Here is a 22999-nt window from a genome sequence, read left to right as displayed (position 1 = left end):
ATAAATTGCCCTTAGTGTCCAAAAAGGTTAGATGGGGTATTGGGTTACGGGGATAGGGTGGAAGTGAGGGCTTAAGTGGGTCAGTGCAGACTCGATGGACCGAATGGCCTCTTTCTGCACTGTATGTTCTAACTCTGCTGCTCTCCAGTTCAGAGTCTGACCAGCACCATTCTGCGAGAGAGGAGAGTGTCGGCAAAGAGATCGGCAAGACCTTGAAATGTCTGGCTCCCCCTTCCCGCCCTACCTGACCCTGCCCAACCCCGAAGTGGCTCAGCCCTCGTCACGCCCTGTTCGTCACATATAACTGAGGTGCCAAGCCTCCTGGCCCGGCTTGACCCAGTTTGTGTTTAAATCTCTGGAGTGGTTCTTGAATCCACGGCCTCCTGACTCATAGGTCAGAGTGCTGCCCACTGAGGCAGGACTGCCACCTGCCATTTGGGAGTCCGAGCCGGCACAGTCTACTGGAACAGAAGGTAATGGTCAGACTGTGGGGGAGCTGGGTGCTGCAGCCTGATTGGGCTTGTTCCTTCACAGAGCGAGGATTTTAATTCCTGACTGTAACAATTAGTTCCTGGAGCCGTTCCTACATTTCAAGCTCCAGCTTCACACTGTTTCTCTGACGGTTGAGGGCAGCTACCAACAGGGATAGACTGTCAGAGTCCGGAATCCGTCTTTCTGATCATTAACATAATCCTGTCAAATGCCCGTAATTTTCCTTTGTTTTGTTTATTCCGCCCATCTGTAAAGCAGACGGAAAACGGGAATGTTCCGTGTGTGTATGTCTGGGGGGGGGGGGGGGGGGGGAGACGAACCAGGACAGCAGGGATCAGTGACCAGTTTCATTAAAGATACTGACCAGAAGAAATCTGAGATAAACCAGCCCTAATCCTGAAGGAATGTGGGGAAAACCAGCCCTAATCCTGAAAGAATGTGGGATAAACCAGCCCTGATCCAGAGGGAATGTGGGATAAACCAACCCTGATCCAGAGGGAATGTGGGATAAATCAGTCATGATCCAGAGGGAATGTGGGATAAACCAGCCCTGATCCAGAAGGAAAACACTGAAAATAGGTGCCGGACTAGGCATTCGGCCCTTCGAGTCTGCACCTCCATTCAATATGATCATGGCTGATCATGCAAATTCAGTATCCCACTCCCACTTTCTCTCCATAGCCCTTGAGCCGCAAGGGCCACGTCCAGCTCCTTCTTGAATATATGCAACAAACTGATCCCAGCAGCTTTCTGGAGTGGAGAATTGCACAAGTTCACAACTCTCTGAGAGAAGACGTTCCTCCCCATCTCAGTCCTGAATGGCTTACCCCTTATTCTTAGGCTGTGTCCCCGAGTTCTGGACATCCCCAACATCGGAAACATTCTTCTCGCATCTGGCCTGTCCAGTCCCATCAGGATTTTATGAGATCCCCTCTCGTTCTTCTAAATTCCAGTGAGTACAAGCCCAGTCCATCCAGTCTTTCTTCATCTGTCAGTCCTGCCATCCAGGGAATTAGTCTGGTCAGCCTTCGCTGGACACCTTCAGAAGCAAGAATGTCCTTCCTCAAACTAGGAGACCAAAACTGCACATGATACTCAAGGTATGGCCTCATCGAGGCCCCGTATAACTGCAGGAAGCCATCCCTACTCCTATACTCAAATGCTCTCGCTATGAAGGTCAGCATGCCATTAGCTTCCCTCACCGCCTGCTGTACCTGCATCCCAACCTTCAGCGACTGTTCCACCATAACACCCAGGTCTCGTTGCACTTCTCCTTTTCCTGAACTGCCACCATTCAGATAATAATCTGCCTTCCTGTTTTTGCCACAAAGTGGGTAACCTCACATTTACCCACATTACATTGCATTTGCCAAGTATTTGCCCACTCAGCCAGCCTGTCCAAGTCACCCTGCAGCCTCTTTGCATCCTCCTCACAGCACACACTGCCACCCAGCTTAGTGTCGTTTGCAAATTTGGAGATATTGCATGCAGTGGGCGACACGGTAGCACAGTGGTTAGCACTGTTGGCTTTACAGTGCCAGGGTCCCAGGTTCGATCCCTGGCTTGGGTCACTGTCTGTGCGGAATCTGCAAGTTCTCTCCTGTCTGCGTGGGTTTCCTCCGGGTGCTCCGGTTTCCTCCCACACGTCCGGAAACATGTGCTTGTTTAAACATTCTGAATTCTCCCTCCATGTCCCCGAACAGGCGCCAGAGTGTAGCGACGAGGGGATTTTCATAGTAACTTCATTACAGTGTTGATCTAAGCCTACTTGTGACAATAATAAGGATTATTATTATTATTATAAACCAGCCCTGATCCAGCGGGAATGTGGGATAAATCAGTCCTGATCCAGCGGGAATGTGGGATAAATCAGTCCTGATCATGAGGGAATGTGGGATAAACCAGGCCTGATGGAGAAATGAAGGGCGAATTTAGACGGAGGGATGTGCTTCCGTTGCCATTGGCGGGGGGGGGGGGGGGGGGGGGGGGGAAGGCCCCTTGGGTAAAGAAGGCGCTGTTGGAACGGGGGCTAGGGGGCAGGGGCGTGGGTTGGCCTTGCCAAATTAAATGAATTATAGGGCAGCACGGTGGCCTAGTGGTTAGCACAACCGCCTCACGGCGCTGAGGTCCCAGGTTCGATCCCGGCTCTGGGTCACTGTCCGTGTGGAGTTTGCACATTCTCCCCGTGTCTGCGTGGGTTTCGCCCCCACAACCCAAAAATGTGCAGAGTAGGTGGATTGGCCACGCTAAATTGCCCCTTAATTGGAAAAAATAATTGGGTAATCTAAATTTAAAAAAAAAAAGAGAATTATTATTGGGCGGCAAATATGGCCATGGTGAGGAAGTGGGTGAGGGGTCAGTTTGGGAGCTTATGGAGGCAGCCTTTTGTAAAGGGAGCATTGCTGACGGCGCCTCTGCCGTTCCTGCCGACCAGGCACTCCACAAGCCCGGTGGTAGTGGTGGCCCTGAGGCTCTGGGCACAGTGGTGACAGCGATTGAGGGGGCCTTGGTTTGGGCACCAATCTGTGGAAATCACAGGTTCACTCCAGGGGAACTGGATTGGGGGGCTTCAGGGTTGACGGCGGGTGGGATCGAGCGGTTTGGAGATATGTTAGTGTGATGCAGCTTCCTGGGTTTGGAGAGACTGGTGGAGAAGTATGAGTTGCCCAGCGGAAACGGGTTCCGATACTTACAGGTGTGGAACTACGTGAGAAAGCAGGTGCCGTCCTTTCCTGATCTACCGCCCCGGGGTTGCAGGACAAGGTGCTGTCAAGAACAGGGGTTGGAGAGGACAGGGTGTCAGAGATCTATAAAGAATGAATGAATTTGGAAGGTGCCCCGATAGTAGTTAAGTGGAAGTGGGAGGAGGAGCTGGGGGGTGAGCTGGAGGCTGGGCTATGGGAGGAGGCTCTGAGGAGGGTGAATGGGTCCACCTCATGTGCCAGGCTGAGTCTCAGTAAATTTAAGATAATCCACGGGGCGCAGATTTAAAAAAAAAAAATTTAGAGTACCCAATTAATTTTTTTCAATTAAGGGACAATTTAGCGTGGCCAATCCACCTACCCTGCACATCTTTGGGTTGTGGGGGCGAAACCCACGCAAACACAGGGAGGATGTGCAAACTCCACAGTGACCCAGAGCCGGGATCGAACCTGGGACCTCAGCGCCGTGAGGCAGCAGGGCTAACCCACTGCACCACCCTGCTGCCACAGGACGCATATGACAGTGACTATGATGAGCAGGTTCTTTGAGGGGGTGGAGGATAGGTGTGGGCAGTGTGGGGGAGGGGGGAGTTCCGCGAACCATGTCCACATGTTTTGGGCCTGCCCGAAGTTGCAGGGATTTTGGCGGGGGTTCGCTGGCGTGATATGAGAGATACTGGGGGTGAAGGTGGTCCCTAGACCAGGATTGGCAGTGTTTGGAGCGTCAGAAGACTTTGCCTCTCTGGTGAGTCGGAGATGGATCTTGTTGGGGTGGAGGGACCAGGAGCCGCCAAAGCTGGGGGTGTGGGTGAGCGACCTCGCGGATTTCATTCGCCTGGAGCAAATTAAGTTCGCCTTGAGGGGGATCGATGGAAGTGTTCACCCAGAGATAAAAGCCATTTGTTGACTTCTTCCAGGACAGTTAAGTCAACAGGGATGGGGCGGGGCGGGGTGTGGTGGGGGGTTAACAAGAAAAAGTGGAGGCAGAGAGGGTAGGGGGGTATGATAGGGAGGGCGGGTTGCGGTTGTTGGATATTTAATATTGACAGTCAGAGAGATCTAGGTGCACAGGTCCACAGGTCACTGAAAGGGGCAACACAGGTGGAGAAGGTAGTCAAGAAGGCATACGGCATGCTTGCCTACATTGGCCAGGGCATTGAGTTTAAGAATTGGCAAGTCATGTTGCAGCTGTATAGAACCTTAGTTAGGCCACACTTGGAGTACAGTGTTCAATTCTGGTCGCCACACTACCAGAAGGATGTGGAGGCTTTAGAGAGGGTGCAGAAGAAATTTACCAGGCTGTTGCCTGGTATGGAGGGAATTAGCTATGAGGAGCGGTTGGATAAACTCGGTTTGTTCTCACTGGAACGACGGAGGTTGAGGGTCGACCTGATAGAGGTCCACAAAATTATGAGGGGCATAGACAGAGTGGATAGTTGGAGGCTTTTCCCCAGGGTAGAGGGGTCAATTACTCGGGGGTATAGGTTTAAGGTGCGAGGGGCAAGGTTTAGAGGAGATGTACGAGGCAAGTTTGTTTTACACAGAGGGTAGTGGGTGCCTGGAACTCGCTGCCGGAGGAGGTGGTGGAAGCAGGGACGATAGTGACATTTAAGGGGTATTTTGACAAATACATTAATAGGATGGAAATAGAGGGATAGGGACCCAGGAAGTGTTAGAAGATTTTAGTTTAGACGGGCAGCATGGTCAGCACGGGCTTGGAGGGCCGAAGGGCCTGTTCCTGTACTGTACGTTTCTTTGTTCTTTGTTTAAAATTGAACACGTGCATGGGGCCAGAATTGGAGGTGTGCAGACGTGCTAGAGGCACTAATTGGACTGCTCTTTGAAAGAGCTGTCACAGATCTGCTGGGCCGAATGTGGTTTCATTCTGTGCTGCACCATTGGACGGGCTGGATTGAACGGTTTTCGCTGAGGTGAGGGAGGCAGAGCAGAAAGTGCTGACTCTCGCTCCCTGCAGACTCAGCACAGAGAATCAAGCATCATACAGCTAATTAGTGGCTGCGTGGCTTGGTTAACTCTGCTGCCTCACAGCGCTAGGGACTCGGGTTCAATTCTGACCTTGGATGACTGTCTGTGGAGTCTGCACTTTCTCCCCGTGTCTGCGTGGGTTTCCTCCGGGTGCTCCGGTTTCCTCCCACAGCCCAAAGATGTGCGGGTTAGGTGGATTGGCCATGCTAAATTGTCCCGTACTGTCCAAACGTTAGGTGGGGGTTGTAGGATTAGGATGGGGGGTGGGGTGTCGGTCTAGGTAGGGTGTTCTTTCAGAGGATCGGTGCAGACACAATGGGCCAAATGCTGAGTTACATTGTGGACAGGGGCGAACCCCGAAACCAGCTCCTTGCCTGCTCCAAAAAACAATTCAAATTCAAATTGAATCCAATTCATGGTCCCCACAAGAGAGACAAACCAGATCTGAGCCAAAAGGCAGAGCAGATACTACACTGGATCTTAGCCAAAAGGCCGAGTGGCAATTTTTAACCTAAGGGTCACCACACATGAATAACCTCGGCCAGGGCGGTGCAGTGGTTAGCACTGCTGCCTCATGGCGCTGAGGACCCGGGTTCCATGCCAGCCCCGGGTAACTGTCCGTGTGGAGTTTGCACATTCTCCCCGTGTCTGTGTGGGTTTCGTCCCCACAACCCAAAGATGTGCAGGCTAGGTGGATTGGCCACACTAAATTGCCCCTTAATTGGAGAAAAAAATAAATCGTTAGTTAGCCCACCCCAAGTGCCTTTCCGGGTGGGACAGGCTTCCGATTTCTGCACCTGCGCCCGTTCCACAAAATTGGATACTAGTGTGATCGTGTTGACTTGCCCACCTGCCACCAGTGCCTCATATTTACGTCCACATGGGGTGTTAAGGGGAGAAGGATGGCCCGTCTGATTTGTGGACTATAATGGGCAAATAATCTCTCTTTTGATGAGGTTTGTTGAAGGGTGAGTGCTGGCCACTCAGAACAGGAGAATACCCCGTTTCTTCCTTCAATTGTCCCAGGGGAACATTTGCATCAAACCTAAAGGGCTTATCGCCTCGTCCGAAAGACGGACCTGAAAATCCAGCCCCATGTCTCTGTGAAAGCTCAGCCCCGTTCCCCAAATAGGGTAATTACTGCATTTTGTCTTTTTAAATGTCTTTATCTAATGTGGATTTAAATGGGTGTTTGTTAGCTGAAACTGAGACACAATAGTTCTTCATAGCTGTGCCCCGGGATAATCAATACACAAGCTGGCCCAGAGATATCCAGATTTCCCCAGGGAACCATCTAGTCTTGCTGATCTGCTTCAATTGATGCTACTGCCTGTATTGAAAAGCTAATTGTGTCAGATGATTACTTAATATCCTTTGAGATTTCTAATGTACGGGAGTTTGCAGACTACCAGTGAAAAATTCATAACCTTACAGCGAACTAATTGAGGATACTTCACCGTTAACAAACTTCAACCTTGCTCTGGGTTATGATGTATGTGAGAACCAGAACTTTGAAGAATATTTTTGATTTTCGAATGATGACACCTGCTTGTCGAGTAGCCAGAGGCTTTAGAAGCAGAATAGAGATTTCTGGATCAAAGCAAATGACTGCAGTGAAGTGGGATAGAGGGCCAGCAACAGGTGGAGGCTACGGAGAGAATGACAAAGGTTTTGTGGACAAAAAGACAAAGGGAATGTAAATGGCGGTGATCAAGGCTAAGAAGGATGATGATGGTGGCACGTTAAGTGATCTGAATGTGCCGATGGCAGAACAAAGTAAGAAGTCTTACAGCAACAGGTTAAAGTCCAACAGGTTTGTTTTGAATCACTAGCTTTTGGAGCACTCAGGTGAACGAAGAGGTGGAAACACACATAGATAGATAGAACAGTACAGCACAGAACAGGCCCTTCGGCCCTCGATGTTGTGCCGAGCAATGATCACCCTACTCAAACCCACGTATCCACCCTATACCCGTAACCCAACAACGCCCCCCTTAACCTTACTTTTAAGGACACTACGGGCAATTTAGCATGGCCAATCCACCTAACCCGCACATCTTTGGACTGTGGGAGGAAACTGGAGCACCCGGAGGAAACCCACGCACACACGGGGAGAACGTGCAGACTCCGCACAGACAGTGACCCAGCCGGGAATCGAACCTGGGACCCTGGAGCTGTGAAGCATTTATGCTAACGATGCAAGAGTATCATAGAACATAGAACATACAGTGCAGAAGTAGGCCATTCGGCCCATCGAGTCTGCACCGACCCCCTTAAACCCTCACTTCCACCCTATCCCCGTAACCCAATAACCCTTCCTAACCTTTTTCTTTTGGTCACTAAGGGCAATTAATCATGGCCAATCCAGCTAACCTGCACGTCTTTGGACGGTGGGAGGAAACCGGAGCGGTGGGAGGAAACCGGAGCACCCGGAGGAAACCCACGCAGACACGGGGAGAACGTGCAGACTCCGCACAGACAGTGACCCAGCCGGGAATCGAACCTGGGACCCTGGCGCTGTGAAGCCACAGTGCTACCCACTTGTGCTGCCCACTGAAGGTGTTTTGCATCATTTACTTTGCGTATATATATATATATATATATATATATGTTTCTGAAACCCACCTCTTCATTCATCTGAGGAAGGAGCAGTGCTCCGAAAGCTAGGGATTCAAAACAAACATGTTGGACTTTAACCTGGTGTTGTAAGATTTCTTACTGCGCTCACCCCAGTCCAACGCCGGCATCTCCACATTGTGGCAGATCAAAGGTAAGCACTGTGTCAAAGGACAACCTAGAACGGGACAGAAGGCTCCATTAGGGTGGGGTGGGGTGGGGGGGAGTGGAGATAATAATAATATAATAATAATTGCTTATTGTCACATGTAGGCTTCAATGAAGTTACTGTGAAAAGCCCCTAGTCGCCACATTCCGGCACCTGTTCGGGGAGGCTGGTACGGGAATTGAATCTGCGCTGCTGGCCTTGTTTTGTGTTACAAGCCAGCTGTTTAGCCCACTGTGCTAAACCAGCTCCTGTCTTACCACCATGATGGTGGTAAGGGAAAGATAGATCGATGGAAGAAATGAAGATAAATTGATAGAAATTAAAAATGGGGTAGAGGTGGAGGAGAGAGTTCACAGTCTGAAGTTGTTGAACTCAGTGTTAAGTCCGGAAGGTTGTGGAGTTTGCACAGTCTCCCTGCGTCTGCGTCGGTTTCACCCCCACAACCCAAAGATGTGCAGGGCAGATGGATTGGCCACGCTAAATTGCCCCTTAATTGGAAAAAATGAATTGGGCACTCTAAATTTTAAAAAACAGTCCGGAAGGTTGTAACATGTCAAATCGGAAGATGAGTTGCTGTTCCTCCAGTTTGCACTGTGCTTCACTGGAAAAGTGCAGTAGCCAAGGATAGACATGTGGACAGAAGAGCAGGATGGTGTGTTTAAATAGCAAGAGACAGGAAGGTCTGAGTCCTACACTGAAGGTGTTCTGTAAGGCAGTCACCCAATCTACATATAGTCTCTCCTGTGTGGTAGAGATTTCTGTGGTCCGTGGTCAGAGATACCACTGACATCAAGGGGATAGTGGGGGCAAATTGTGTAGAGATAGATGATCAATCATGATCAGCTTGAATGGCAGTGTAGATTCAAATGGCCTACTCCAACCCCTAACTATAATAATCTTTATTATTGTCACAAGTAGGCTTACATTAACACTGCATACCCCCCTGCTGCAGATGTCAGGACTGTACCCTGTATACCCCTCTGCTGCAGATGTCAGGACTGTACCCTGCATACACTCTGCTGCTGATATCAGGGCTGTACCCTGCATACCCCCCTGCTGGAGGCTGTCAGGGCTGTACCCTGCATACCCCTCTGCTGCAGATGTCAGGACTGTACCCTGCATACACTCTGCTGCTGATGTCAGGGCTGTACCCTGCATACCCCCCTGCTGGAGGCTGTCAGGACTGTACCCTGCATACCCCTCTGCTGCTGATGTCAGGACTGTACCCTGCATACCCTCTGCTGCTGATGTCAGGGCTGTATCCTGTATACCCTCTGCTGCTGATGTCAGGGCTGTACCCTGCATACCTCCCTGCTGCTGATGTCAGGACTGTACCCTGCATACCCCTGTGCTGTAGATGTCAGGACTGTACCCTGTATACCCTCTGCTGCTGATGTCAGGGCTGTACCCTGTATACCCTCTGCTGCTGATGTCAGGACTGTATCCTGCATACCCCTCTGCTGCTGATGTCAGGACTGTACCTTGCATACCCCTGTGCTGCAGATGTCAGGACTGTACCCTGTATACCCTCTGCTGCTGATGTCAGGGCTGTACCCGGTATACCCTCTGCTGCAGATGTCAGGGCTGTACCCTGTATACCCCCCTGCTGGAGGCTGTGAGGACTGTACCCTGCATACCCTCTGCTGCTGATGTCAGGGCTGTACCCTGCATACCCTCTGCTGCAGATGTCAGGGCTGTACCCTGCATACCCCTGTGCTGCAGATGTCAGGACTGTACCCTGTATACCCTCTGCTGCTGATGTCAGGGCTGTACCCGGTATACCCTCTGCTGCAGATGTCAGGGCTGTACCCTGTATACCCCCCTGCTGGAGGCTGTGAGGACTGTACCCTGCATACCCTCTGCTGCTGATGTCAGGGCTGTACCCTGCATACCCTCTGCTGCAGATGTCAGGGCTGTACCCTGCATACCCCTGTGCTGCAGATGTCAGGACTGTACCCTGTATACCCTCTGCTGCTGATGTCAGGGCTGTACCCTGTATACCCTCTGCTGGAGGCTGTCAGGGCTGTACCCTGTATACCCTCTGCTGCTGATGTCAGGACTGTATCATGCATACCCCTCTGCTGCTGATGTCAGGACTGTACCTTGCATACCCTCTGCTGCAGATGTCAGGACTGTACCCTGCATACCCTCTGCTGCAGATGTCAGGGCTGTACCCTGCATACCCCTATGCTGCTGATGTCAGGACTGTACCCTGTATACCCTCTGCTGCTGATGTCAGGACTGTACCCTGCATACCCTCTGCTGCAGATGTCAGGACTGTACCCTGCATACCCCTCTGCTGGAAGCTGTCAGGGCTGTACCCTGCATACCCTCTGCTGCAGATGTCAGGACTGTACCCTGTATACCCCTCTGCTGCTGCAGATGTCAGGGCTGTACCCTGCATACCCTCTGCTGCAGATGTCAGGACTGTACCCTGCATACCCCTCTGCTGGAAGCTGTCAGGACTGTACCTTGCATACCCTCTGCTGCAGATGTCAGGACTGTACCCTGCATACCCTCTGCTGCAGATGTCAGGGCTGTACCCTGCATACCCCTATGCTGCTGATGTCAGGACTGTACCCTGCATACCCTCTGCTGCTGATGTCAGGACTGTATCCTGCATACCCTCTGCTGCTGATGTCAGGACTGTACCCTGCATACCCTCTGCTGCAGATGTCAGGACTGTACGCTGCATACCCATCTGCTGGAAGCTGTCAGGGCTGTACCCTGCATACCCTCTGCTGCAGATGTCAGGACTGTACCCTGTATACCCCTCTGCTGCAGATGTCAGGGCTGTACCCTGTATACCCCTCTGCTGCTGCAGATGTCAGGGCTGTACCCTGTATACCCCTCTGCTGCTGCAGATGTCAGGGCTGTACCCTGTATACCCCTCTGCTGGAGGCTGTCAGGACTGTACCCTGAATACCCCCCTGCTGCAGATGTCAGGGCTGTACCCTGCATACCCTCTGCTGCAGATGTCAGGGCTGTACCCTGCATACCCCCCTGCTGCTGATGTCAGGACTGTACCCTGCATACCCCTCTGCTGCTGATGTCAGGGATGTACCCTGTATACCCTCTGCAGCTGATGTCAGGACTGTACCCTGTATACCCTCTACTGCTGATGTCGGGGCTGTACCCTGTATACCCTCTGCAGCTGATGTCAGGACTGTATCCTGCATACCCCTCTGCTGCAGATGTCAGGAATGTACCCTGTATACCCTCTGCTGCTGATGTCAGGACTGTACCCTGCATACCCTCTGCTGCTGATGTCAGGGCTGTACCCTGCATACCCCTGTGCTGCAGATGTCAGGGCTGTACCCTGCATACCCCTCTGCTGCTGATGTCAGGGCTGTACCCTGTATACCCTCTGCAGCTGATGTCAGGACTGTACCCTGCATACCCCCCTGCTGCAGATGTCAGGAATGTACCCTGTATACCCTCTGCTGCTGATGTCAGGTCTGTACCCTGCATACCCCTCTGCTGGAGGCTGTCAGGACTGTACCCTGCATACCCCCCTGCTGCAGATGTCAGGGCTGTACCCTGCATACCCTCTGCTGCGGATGTCAGAACTGTACCCTGTATACCCTCTGCTGCAGATGTCAGGACTGTACCCTGCATACCCCTCTGCTGCTGATGTCAGGACTGTATCCTGTATACCCTCTGCTGCTGATGTCAGGACTGTACCCTGTATACCCTCTGCTGCTGATGTCAGGACTGTACCCTGTATATCCCTGTGCAGCAGATGTCAGGACTGTACCCTGCATACCCCCCTGCTGGAAGCTGTCAGGACTGTACCCTGCATACCCCCCTGCTGGAGGCTGTCAGGGCTGTACCCTGCATAACCTCTGCTGGAGGCTGTCAGGACTGTACCTTGCATACCCCTGTGCTGCTGATGTCAGGATTGTACCCTGCATACCCCCCTGCTGGAGGCTGTCAGGGCTGTACCCTGCATACCCCTATGCTGGAGGCTGTCAGGGTTGTACCCTGCATACCCCCCTGCTGGAGGCTGTCAGGGCTGTACCCTGCATACCCCCCTGCTGGAGGCTGTCAGGGCTGTACCCTGCATACCCTCTGCTGGAGGCTGTCAGGACTGTACCCTGCATACCCCTCTGCTGGAGGCTGTCAGGGCTGTACCCTGCATACCCTCCTGCTGCAGATGTCAGGACTGTACCCTGCATACCCCCCTGCTGGAGGCTGTCAGGGCTGTACCCTGCATACCCCCCTGCTGGAGGCTGTCAGGGCTGTACCCTGCATACCCTCTGCTGCAGATGTCAGGACTGTACCCTGCATACCCTCTGCTGGAAGCTGTCAGGGCTGTACCCTGCATGCCCTCTGCTGCAGATGTCATGACTGTACCCTGTATACCCCTCTGCTGGAGGCTGTCAGGACTGTACCCTGCATACCCCCCTGCTGCAGATGTCAGGGCTGTACCCTGCATACCCCCCTGCTGCTGATGTCAGGACTGTACCCTGCATACCCCTCTGCTGCTGATGTCAGGGCTGTACCCTGTATACCCTCTGCAGCTGATGTCAGGACTGTACCCTGTATACCCTCTACTGCTGATGTCAGGGCTGTACCCTGTATACCCTCTGCAGCTGATGTCAGGACTGTACCCTGCATACCCCCTGCTGCAGATGTCAGGAATGTACCCTGTATACCCTCTGCTGCTGATGTCAGGACTGTACCCTGCATACCCTCTGCTGCTGATGTCAGGGCTGTACCCTGCATACCCCTGTGCTGCAGATGTCAGGGCTGTACCCTGCATACCCCTCTGCTGCTGATGTCAGGGCTGTACCCTGTATTCCCTCTGCAGCTGATGTCAGGACTGTACCCTGCATACCCCCCTGCTGCAGATGTCAGGAATGTACCCTGTATACCCTCTGCTGCTGATGTCAGGACTGTACCCTGCATACCCTCTGCTGCTGATGTCAGGGCTGTACCCTGCATACCCCTCTGCTGGAGGCTGTCAGGACTGTACCCTGCATACCCCCCTGCTGCAGATGTCAGGGCTGTACCCTGCATACCCTCTGCTGCTGATGTCAGAACTGTACCCTGTATACCCTCTGCTGCAGATGTCAGGACTGTACCCTGCATACCCCTCTGCTGCTGATCTCAGGGTTGTACCCTGTATACCCTCTGCTGCCGATGTCAGGGCTGTACCCTGTATACCCCTATGCTGCTGATGTCAGGGCTGTACCCTGTATACCCTCTGCTGCTGATGTCAGGACTGTACCCTGCATACCCTCTGCTGCTGATGTCAGGACTGTACCCTGCATACCCTCTGCTGCTGATGTCAGGGCTGTACCCTGTATACCCTCTGCCGCTGATGTCAGGGCTGTACCCTGTATACCCTCTGCTGCTGATGTCAGGACTGTATCCTGCATACCCTCTGCTGCTGATGTCAGGACTGTACCCTGCATACCCTCTGCTGCAGATGTCAGGACTGTACGCTGCATACCCCTCTGCTGGAAGCTGTCAGGGCTGTACCCTGCATACCCTCTGCTGCAGATGTCAGGACTGTACCCTGTATACCCCTCTGCTGCAGATGTCAGGGCTGTACCCTGTATACCCCTCTGCTGCTGCAGATGTCAGGGCTGTACCCTGTATACCCCTCTGCTGCTGCAGATGTCAGGGCTGTACCCTGTATACCCCTCTGCTGGAGGCTGTCAGGACTGTACCCTGAATACCCCCCTGCTGCAGATGTCAGGGCTGTACCCTGCATACCCTCTGCTGCAGATGTCAGGGCTGTACCCTGCATACCCCCCTGCTGCTGATGTCAGGACTGTACCCTGCATACCCCTCTGCTGCTGATGTCAGGGATGTACCCTGTATACCCTCTGCAGCTGATGTCAGGACTGTACCCTGTATACCCTCTACTGCTGATGTCGGGGCTGTACCCTGTATACCCTCTGCAGCTGATGTCAGGACTGTACCCTGCATACCCCCCTGCTGCAGATGTCAGGAATGTACCCTGTATACCCTCTGCTGCTGATGTCAGGACTGTACCCTGCATACCCTCTGCTGCTGATGTCAGGGCTGTACCCTGCATACCCCTGTGCTGCAGATGTCAGGGCTGTACCCTGCATACCCCTCTGCTGCTGATGTCAGGGCTGTACCCTGTATACCCTCTGCAGCTGATGTCAGGACTGTACCCTGCATACCCCCCTGCTGCAGATGTCAGGAATGTACCCTGTATACCCTCTGCTGCTGATGTCAGGGCTGTACCCTGCATACCCCTCTGCTGGAGGCTGTCAGGACTGTACCCTGCATACCCCCCTGCTGCAGATGTCAGGGCTGTACCCTGCATACCCTCTGCTGCTGATGTCAGAACTGTACCATGTATACCCTCTGCTGCAGATGTCAGGACTGTACCCTGCATACCCCTCTGCTGCTGATGTCAGGACTGTATCCTGTATACCCTCTGCTGCTGATGTCAGGACTGTACCCTGTATACCCTCTGCTGCTGATGTCAGGACTGTACCCTGTATATCCCTGTGCAGCAGATGTCAGGACTGTACCCTGCATACCCCCCTGCTGGAGGCTGTCAGGGCTGTACCCTGCATACCCCTATGCTGGAGGCTGTCAGGGTTGTACCCTGCATACCCCCCTGCTGGAGGCTGTCAGGGCTGTACCCTGCATACCCCCCTGCTGGAGGCTGTCAGGGCTGTACCCTGCATACCCTCTGCTGGAGGCTGTCAGGACTGTACCCTGCATACCCCTCTGCTGGAGGCTGTCAGGGCTGTACCCTGCATACCCTCCTGCTGCAGATGTCAGGACTGTACCCTGCATACCCCCCTGCTGGAGGCTGTCAGGGCTGTACCCTGCATACCCCCCTGCTGGAGGCTGTCAGGGCTGTACCCTGCATACCCTCTGCTGCAGATGTCAGGACTGTACCCTGCATACCCTCTGCTGGAAGCTGTCAGGGCTGTACCCTGCATGCCCTCTGCTGCAGATGTCATGACTGTACCCTGTATACCCCTCTGCTGGAGGCTGTCAGGGCTGTACCCTGCATACCCCCCTGCTGCAGATGTCAGGGCTGTACCCTGCATACCCCCCTGCTGCTGATGTCAGGACTGTACCCTGCATACCCCTCTGCTGCTGATGTCAGGGCTGTACCCTGTATACCCTCTGCAGCTGATGTCAGGACTGTACCCTGTATACCCTCTACTGCTGATGTCGGGGCTGTACCCTGTATACCCTCTGCAGCTGATGTCAGGACTGTACCCTGCATACCCCCTGCTGCAGATGTCAGGAATGTACCCTGTATACCCTCTGCTGCTGATGTCAGGACTGTACCCTGCATACCCTCTGCTGCTGATGTCAGGGCTGTACCCTGCATACCCCTGTGCTGCAGATGTCAGGGCTGTACCCTGCATACCCCTCTGCTGCTGATGTCAGGGCTGTACCCTGTATTCCCTCTGCAGCTGATGTCAGGACTGTACCCTGCATACCCCCCTGCTGCAGATGTCAGGAATGTACCCTGTATACCCTCTGCTGCTGATGTCAGGACTGTACCCTGCATACCCTCTGCTGCTGATGTCAGGGCTGTACCCTGCATACCCCTCTGCTGGAGGCTGTCAGGACTGTACCCTGCATACCCCCCTGCTGCAGATGTCAGGGCTGTACCCTGCATACCCTCTGCTGCTGATGTCAGAACTGTACCCTGTATACCCTCTGCTGCAGATGTCAGGACTGTACCCTGCATACCCCTCTGCTGCTGATGTCAGGGTTGTACCCTGTATACCCTCTGCTGCCGATGTCAGGGCTGTAACCTGTATACCCCTATGCTGCTGATGTCAGGGCTGTACCCTGTATACCCTCTGCTGCTGATGTCAGGACTGTACCCTGCATACCCTCTGCTGCTGATGTCAGGACTGTACCCTGCATACCCTCTGCTGCTGATGTCAGGGCTGTACCCTGTATACCCTCTGCTGCTGATGTCAGGGCTGTACCCTGTATACCCTCTGCTGCTGATGTCAGGACTGTGCCCTGTATATCCCTGTGCAGCAGATGTCAGGACTGTACACTGCAGACCCCCCTGCTGGAAGCTGTCAGGACTGTACCCTGCATACCCCCCTGCTGGAGGCTGTCAGGGCTGTACCCTGCATAACCTCTGCTGGAGGCTGTCAGGACTGTACCTTGCATACCCCTGTGCTGCTGATGTCAGGACTGTACCCTGCATACCCCCCTGCTGGAGGCTGTCAGGGCTGTACCCTGCATACCCCCCTGCTGGAGGCTGTCAGGGCTGTACCCTGCATACCCCCCTGCTGGAGGCTGTCAGGGCTGTACCCTGCATACCCCCCTGCTGGAGGCTGTCAGGGCTGTACCCTGCATACCCTCTGCTGGAGGCTGTCAGGACTGTACCCTGCATACCCCTCTGCTGGAGGCTGTCAGGGCTGTAACCTGCATACCCTCCTGCTGCAGATGTCAGGACTGTACCCTGCATACCCTCTGCTGGAAGCTGTCAGGGCTGTACCCTGCATACCCTCTGCTGGAAGCTGTCAGGGCTGTACCCTGCATGCCCTCTGCTGCAGATGTCATGACTGTACCCTGTATACCCCTCTGCTGGAGGCTGTCAGGACTCTACCCTGCATACCCCCCTGCTGCAGATGTCAGGGCTGTACCCTGCATACCCTCTGCTGCTGATGTCAGGGCTGTACCCTGCATACCCCTCTGCTGGAAGCTGTCAGGGCTGTACCCTGTATACCCCTATGCTGGAGGCTGTCAGGGTTGTACCCTGCATACCCCCCTGCTGGAGGCTGTCAGGGCTGTACCCTGCATACCCCCCTGCTGGAGGCTGTCAGGGCTGTACCCTGCATACCCTCTGCTGGAGGCTGTCAGGACTTTACCCTGCATACCCCTCTGCTGGAGGCTGTCAGGGCTGTACCCTGCATACCCTCCTGCTGCAGATGTCAGGACTGTACCCTGCATACCCCCCTGCTGGAGGCTGTCAGGGCTGTACCCTGCATACCCCCCTGCTGGAGGCTGTCAGGGCTGTACCCTGCATACCCTCTGCTGCAGATGTCAGGACTGTACCCTGCATACCCTCTGCTGGAAGCTGTCAGGGCTGTACCCTGCATGCCCTCTGCTGCAGATGTCATGACTGTACCCTGTATACCCCTCTGCTGGAGGCTGTCAGGACTGTACCCTGCATACCCCCCTGCTGCAGATGTCAGGGCTGTACCCTGCATACCCCCCTGCTGCTGATGTCAGGACTGTACCCTGCATACCCCTCTGCTGCTGATGTCAGGGCTGTACCCTGTATACCCTCTGCAGCTGATGTCAGGACTGTACCCTGTATACCCTCTACTGCTGATGTCGGGGCTGTACCCTGTATACCCTCTGCAGCTGATGTCAGGACTGTACCCTGCATACCCCCTGCTGCAGATGTCAGGAATGTACCCTGTATACCCTCTGCTGCTGATGTCAGGACTGTACCCTGCATACCCTCTGCTGCTGATGTCAGGGCTGTACCCTGCATACCCCTGTGCTGCAGATGTCAGGGCTGTACCCTGCATACCCCTCTGCTGCTGATGTCAGGGCTGTACCCTTTATTCCCTCTGCAGCTGATGTCAGGACTGTACCCTGCATACCCCCCTGCTGCAGATGTCAGGAATGTACCCTGTATACCCTCTGCTGCTGATGTCAGGACTGTACCCTGCATACCCTCTGCTGCTGATGTCAGGGCTGTACCCTGCATACCCCTCTGCTGGAGGCTGTCAGGACTGTACCCTGCATACCCCCCTGCTGCAGATGTCAGGGCTGTACCCTGCATACCCTCTGCTGCTGATGTCAGAACTGTACCCTGTATACCCTCTGCTGCAGATGTCAGGACTGTACCCTGCATACCCCTCTGCTGCTGATGTCAGGGTTGTACCCTGTATACCCTCTGCTGCCGATGTCAGGGCTGTAACCTGTATACCCCTATTCTGCTGATGTCAGGGCTGTACCCTGTATACCCTCTGCTGCTGATGTCAGGACTGTACCCTGCATACCCTCTGCTGCTGATGTCAGGACTGTACCCTGCATACCCTCTGCTGCTGATGTCAGGGCTGTACCCTGTATACCCTCTGCTGCTGATGTCAGGGCTGTACCCTGTATACCCTCTGCTGCTGATGTCAGGACTGTGCCCTGTATATCCCTGTGCAGCAGATGTCAGGACTGTACACTGCAGACCCCCCCTGCTGGAAGCTGTCAGGACTGTACCCTGCATACCCCCCTGCTGGAGGCTGTCAGGGCTGTACCCTGCATAACCTCTGCTGGAGGCTGTCAGGACTGTACCTTGCATACCCCTGTGCTGCTGATGTCAGGACTGTACCCTGCATACCCCCCTGCTGGAGGCTGTCAGGGCTGTACCCTGCATACCCCCCTGCTGGAGGCTGTCAGGGCTGTACCCTGCATACCCCCCTGCTGGAGGCTGTCAGGGCTGTACCCTGCATACCCCCCTGCTGGAGGCTGTCAGGGCTGTACCCTGCATACCCTCTGCTGGAGGCTGTCAGGACTGTACCCTGCATACCCCTCTGCTGGAGGCTGTCAGGGCTGTACCCTGCATACCCTCCTGCTGCAGATGTCAGGACTGTACCCTGCATACCCTCTGCTGGAAGCTGTCAGGGCTGTACCCTGCATACCCTCTGCTGGAAGCTGTCAGGGCTGTACCCTGCATGCCCTCTGCTGCAGATGTCATGACTGTACCCTGTATACCCCTCTGCTGGAGGCTGTCAGGACTGTACCCTGCATACCCCCCTGCTGCAGATGTCAGGGCTGTACCCTGCATACCCTCTGCTGCTGATGTCAGGGCTGTACCCTGCATACCCCTCTGCTGGAAGCTGTCAGGGCTGTACCCTGTATACCCCTCTGCTGCTGATGTCAGGGTTGTACCCTGTATACCCTCTGCTGCCGATGTCAGGGCTGTACCCTGCATACCCCTATGCTGCAGATGTCAGGACTGTACCCTGTATACCCCTATGCTGCTGATGTCAGGGCTGTACCCTGTGTACCCTCTGCTGCTGATGTCAGGACTGTACCCTGCATACCCTCTGCTGCTGATGTCAGGACTGTACCCTGCATACCCCCCTGCTGGAAGCTGTCAGGACTGTACCCTGCATACCCCCCTGCTGGAGGCTGTCAGGGCTGTACCCTGCATAACCTCTGCTGGAGGCTGTCAGGACTGTACCTTGCATACCCCTGTGCTGCTGATGTCAGGACTGTACCCTGCATACCCCCCTGCTGGAGGCTGTCAGGACTGTACCCTGCATACCCCCCTGCTGGAAGCTGTCAGGACTGTACCCTGCGTACCCCCCTGCTGGAGGCTGTCAGGGCTCTACCCTGCATAACCTCTGCTGGAGGCTGTCAGGACTGTACCTTGCATACCCCTGTGCTGCTGATGTCAGGACTGTACCCTGCATACCCCCCTGCTGGAGGCTGTCAGGGCTGTACCCTGCATACCCCCCTGCTGGAGGCTGTCAGGGCTGTACCCTGCATACCCCTCTGCTGGAGGCTGTCAGGACTGTACCCTGCATACCCCTCTGCTGGAGGCTGTCAGGACTGTACCCTGCATACCCCTCTGCTGGAGGCTGTCAGGGCTGTACCCTGCATACCCTCTGCTGGAGGCTGTCAGGGCTGTACCCTGCATACCCCCCTGCTGGAGGCTGTCAGGGCTGTACCCTGCATACCCCCCTGCTGGAGGCTGTCAGGGTTGTACCAAGACGCAGCAGTAGAGTAAGAAACATTTTGGAAGCACAGCGATGGCACAGGTGTTCAATCACAGTGTATGGTTTTCACATCGAAACATCGAAAATAGGATCAGGAGTAGGCCACTCGGCCCTTCGGGCCTGTGCCGCCATGGCTGATCATCTAATTCAGTAACCTGTTCCTGGCTTTGCCCCATTTCCTTTGATCCATTTTGCCCCATATCTAACTCCTTCATGAAAACACACAATGTTTTCAATGGCCTCAATTGCTTTCTGTGGAAGTGAATTCCACATGCTCACCATTCCCTGGGTGAAGAAATTTCTCCTCATCTCAGTCCTAAATGGTTTACTCCGTATCCTCCGAGTGTAACCAGAGCAACCTTGCAGACGGATTTGCTACTGATGTTGGGAAGAGTTTAAACTAATTCAGCCGGGGAGGGGACGCAAACTGTGAGCAGAATAAGGACACAGCAGAACGCAGAAAAGCAGTCAAGTCGGAGGGAATACAGTGGTAGTAAGTTTCAGGAGAGTAGGACCAGTCTGAATGGCTTCTACTTTAATGCCTGGAGTATTACAGGTAAAATGGATGAGTTAAGGGGGCGGATTGACACGTGGAATTGTGATACAGTAGCCATCACGGAGTTGTGGTTGAGTGAGGGGCAGGATTGGCAGCTCAACATCCCAGGATACAGAATTTTCAGGCAACACAGAGGAGGGGGTAAAAGAGGAGGAGGCATTGCATTTTTAGTTAAGAACTCAGGTTTTGCAGTGAGGAGAGATGATGGGCCGGATTCTCCGCAGCCCCGCGGCAAAATTGCGTTTGGCACAGGGGCGGAGAATCCACTTTTACGTCCTAATCGGGCCTGGCACTGCTCCCGCGATCTCCGGTCCCAGGAGAATCGTTCACGCGCAATTTACGTGGCGCAGCTGGGGGGCCATTGCCAGAGGCCCTCCCAGCGATACTCCGGTCCCGACTGGCCGAATTCTCGACGTCACAGTTCTAACTACGTCTTGCCGGTCGGGACTCGCTCGCGGCGACTGCGGACGGGGGTGGGGGGGGGGGGAATCAAGTACCGGGGGTGGGGGCCTTATGGGTGGCCGTGGCGGGTTCGATCGAGCGGCGTGGGGCAGATCCGTTGTTGGTCCAGGTCCGCCAGCTGAGTCCGCCATTGCATTCGGCTCGGCTGCTGTATACTGCCGGCGTGCGCATGCGTGGACTCGCAACCGGAACTGCGTATCCATAGCTGAGGCTGCGGGAAGCAGTCCGGGGCCCTGCCAGCCCCTTGCATGAATGAAGCTGGGCAGGTGGTTGATGTGTAGGTGGGGGAGTATTTTGGTGATAGCGACCGCAACATGGTCAAAGAAATAGACAAGTTGAAAAAAAAGGTTGTGGATTGGGGAAGAGCGGATTTTAGTAATGTAAGGCAGGATCCTGAGAAGGTTACTTGTAGAGAAATCTACAGAAGAGCATTGAGGGTGTTCAAAAAGGAAATGGGGAGAGTATAGAACATAGAACATAGAACAGTACAGCACAGAACAGGCCTTTCGGCCCTCGATGTTGTGCCGAGCCATGATCGCCCTACTCAAACCCACGTATCCACCCTATACCCGTAACCCAACAACCCCCCCCCCCCCTAACCTTACATTTATTAGGACACTACGGGCAATTTAGCATGGCCAATCCACCTAACCCGCACATCTTTGGACTGTGGGAGGAAACCGGAGCACCCGGAGGAAACCCACGCACACAGGGGGAGGACGTGCAGACTCCACACAGACAGTGACCCAGCCGGGAATCGAACCTGGGACCCTGGAGCTGTGAAGCATTTATGCTAACCACCATGCTACCCTGCTGCCCCTAGTATGGGCCCAACATGTTCCCTTTACGGTAATCGGAAGGAGTAAAACGCCCAGAGAACCATGGATGTCCAGAGATGTTCAGGATACGATGTGGAGGAAAAGAAAGGCTTTTAGAAAGTGCAAGGGGAGCAAATCAACAGAGGCTTTAGAGGAGTACAGAAAGTGCAGGACGGAGCTTAAGAAAACAATTAGAGCAAAGAGGGACTATGAGAAAGCTCGTGGGTAAAAGTAGGAAAATCCCAAGATATCCTATAAGTATATCAGTGGGAAAAGGATAACCTGGGAAAGTGTAGGGCCCATTCGGGATCAACTGGGAAATCTGTGGATGGAGGCAGAGGACATTGGTCGGGTGTTCAATAAATATTTCATATCAGTCTTCGCCCAAGAGAGTGAGGAGATAGATCTGGAACTCTGGGAGAGAGACTGTGAGGTTCTTGGGCAAATTGTCACAGGGAGTGACAAGGTATTGAAGGTGTTGGCAGGTTTAAAAGTGGTCAAACCTCCAGGTCCGGATGAATTGTTTCCCAGGATGCTGTCGGAAGTGAGGGGGGAGATTGTAGGGGCTCTGATCCAAATTTTTAATTCCTCTCTGGCCTTGGGGCAGGTTCCAGAGATTGGAGAATAGCTAATGTGGTCCCCACTAGAGATAAGCCAGGAAACTGCAGACCAGAGAGTCTCACGTCAGTGGTCGGGAAACTATTGGAGAAAATCTGAAAGAGAGAATCTATCTCCACTTGGAGAGGCAAGGTTTGATCAGGAATAGTCAGCTTGGCTTTGTCAGAGGGAGCTCATGCCTAACACATTTTATGGAATTTTTTGAGCATGTGACCAGGTGTGTAGTTTACATGGATTTCAGCAAAACTTTTGACAAGATCCCACATGGGCGGCTTATAAAGAAGGCAAATGCACATGGATACAGGATAACTTGATAAGGTGGATTTAAAATTGGCTTAGCTGTAGGAGACCATAAGACCATAAGACATAGGAGTGGAAGTAAGGCCATTCGGCCCATCGAGTCCACTCCGCCATTCAATCATGGCTGATGGGCATTTCAACTCCACCTACCAGCATTCTCCCCGTAGCCCTTAATTCCTCGCGACATCAAGAATTTATCTATCTCTGCCTTGAAGCCATTTAGCGTCCCGGCCTCCACTGCACTCCGCGGCAATGAATTCCACAGGCCCACCACTCTCTGGCTGAAGAAATGTCTCCGCATTTCTGTTCTGAATTTACCCCCTCTAATTCTAAGGCTGTGCCCAAGGGTCCTCGTCTCCTCGCCTAACGGAAACAGTTTCTTTGCATCCACCCTTTCTAAGCCATGTATTATCTTGTAAGTTTCTATTAGATCTCCCCTTAACCTTTTAAACTCCAAAGAATACAATCCCAGGATCCTCAGCCGTTCATCATATGTTAGACCCGCCATTCCAGGGATCATCCGTGTGAATCTCCGCTGGACACGCTCCAGTGCCAGTATGTCCTTCCTG

At 53.7% G+C, this 22999-nt stretch overlaps 1 protein-coding gene and 1 pseudogene across 3 annotated transcripts in view; one reads left to right on the top strand and one right to left on the bottom strand.

Annotated features, from left to right (window-relative positions):
- Positions 1-22999, top strand: part of slc4a3 (solute carrier family 4 member 3) — a 176938-nt gene that overhangs the window by 4647 nt on the left and 149292 nt on the right. The gene's annotated exons all lie outside the window — the stretch shown is intronic.
- On the bottom strand, positions 5477-5684 carry LOC119962557 (annotated as a pseudogene).

Source organism: Scyliorhinus canicula, chromosome 2, assembly GCF_902713615.1.
Source record: "Scyliorhinus canicula chromosome 2, sScyCan1.1, whole genome shotgun sequence".
Classification (NCBI taxonomy): Eukaryota; Metazoa; Chordata; class Chondrichthyes; order Carcharhiniformes; family Scyliorhinidae; genus Scyliorhinus; species Scyliorhinus canicula.
This window is presented reverse-complemented; position numbering and strand designations above follow the sequence as displayed.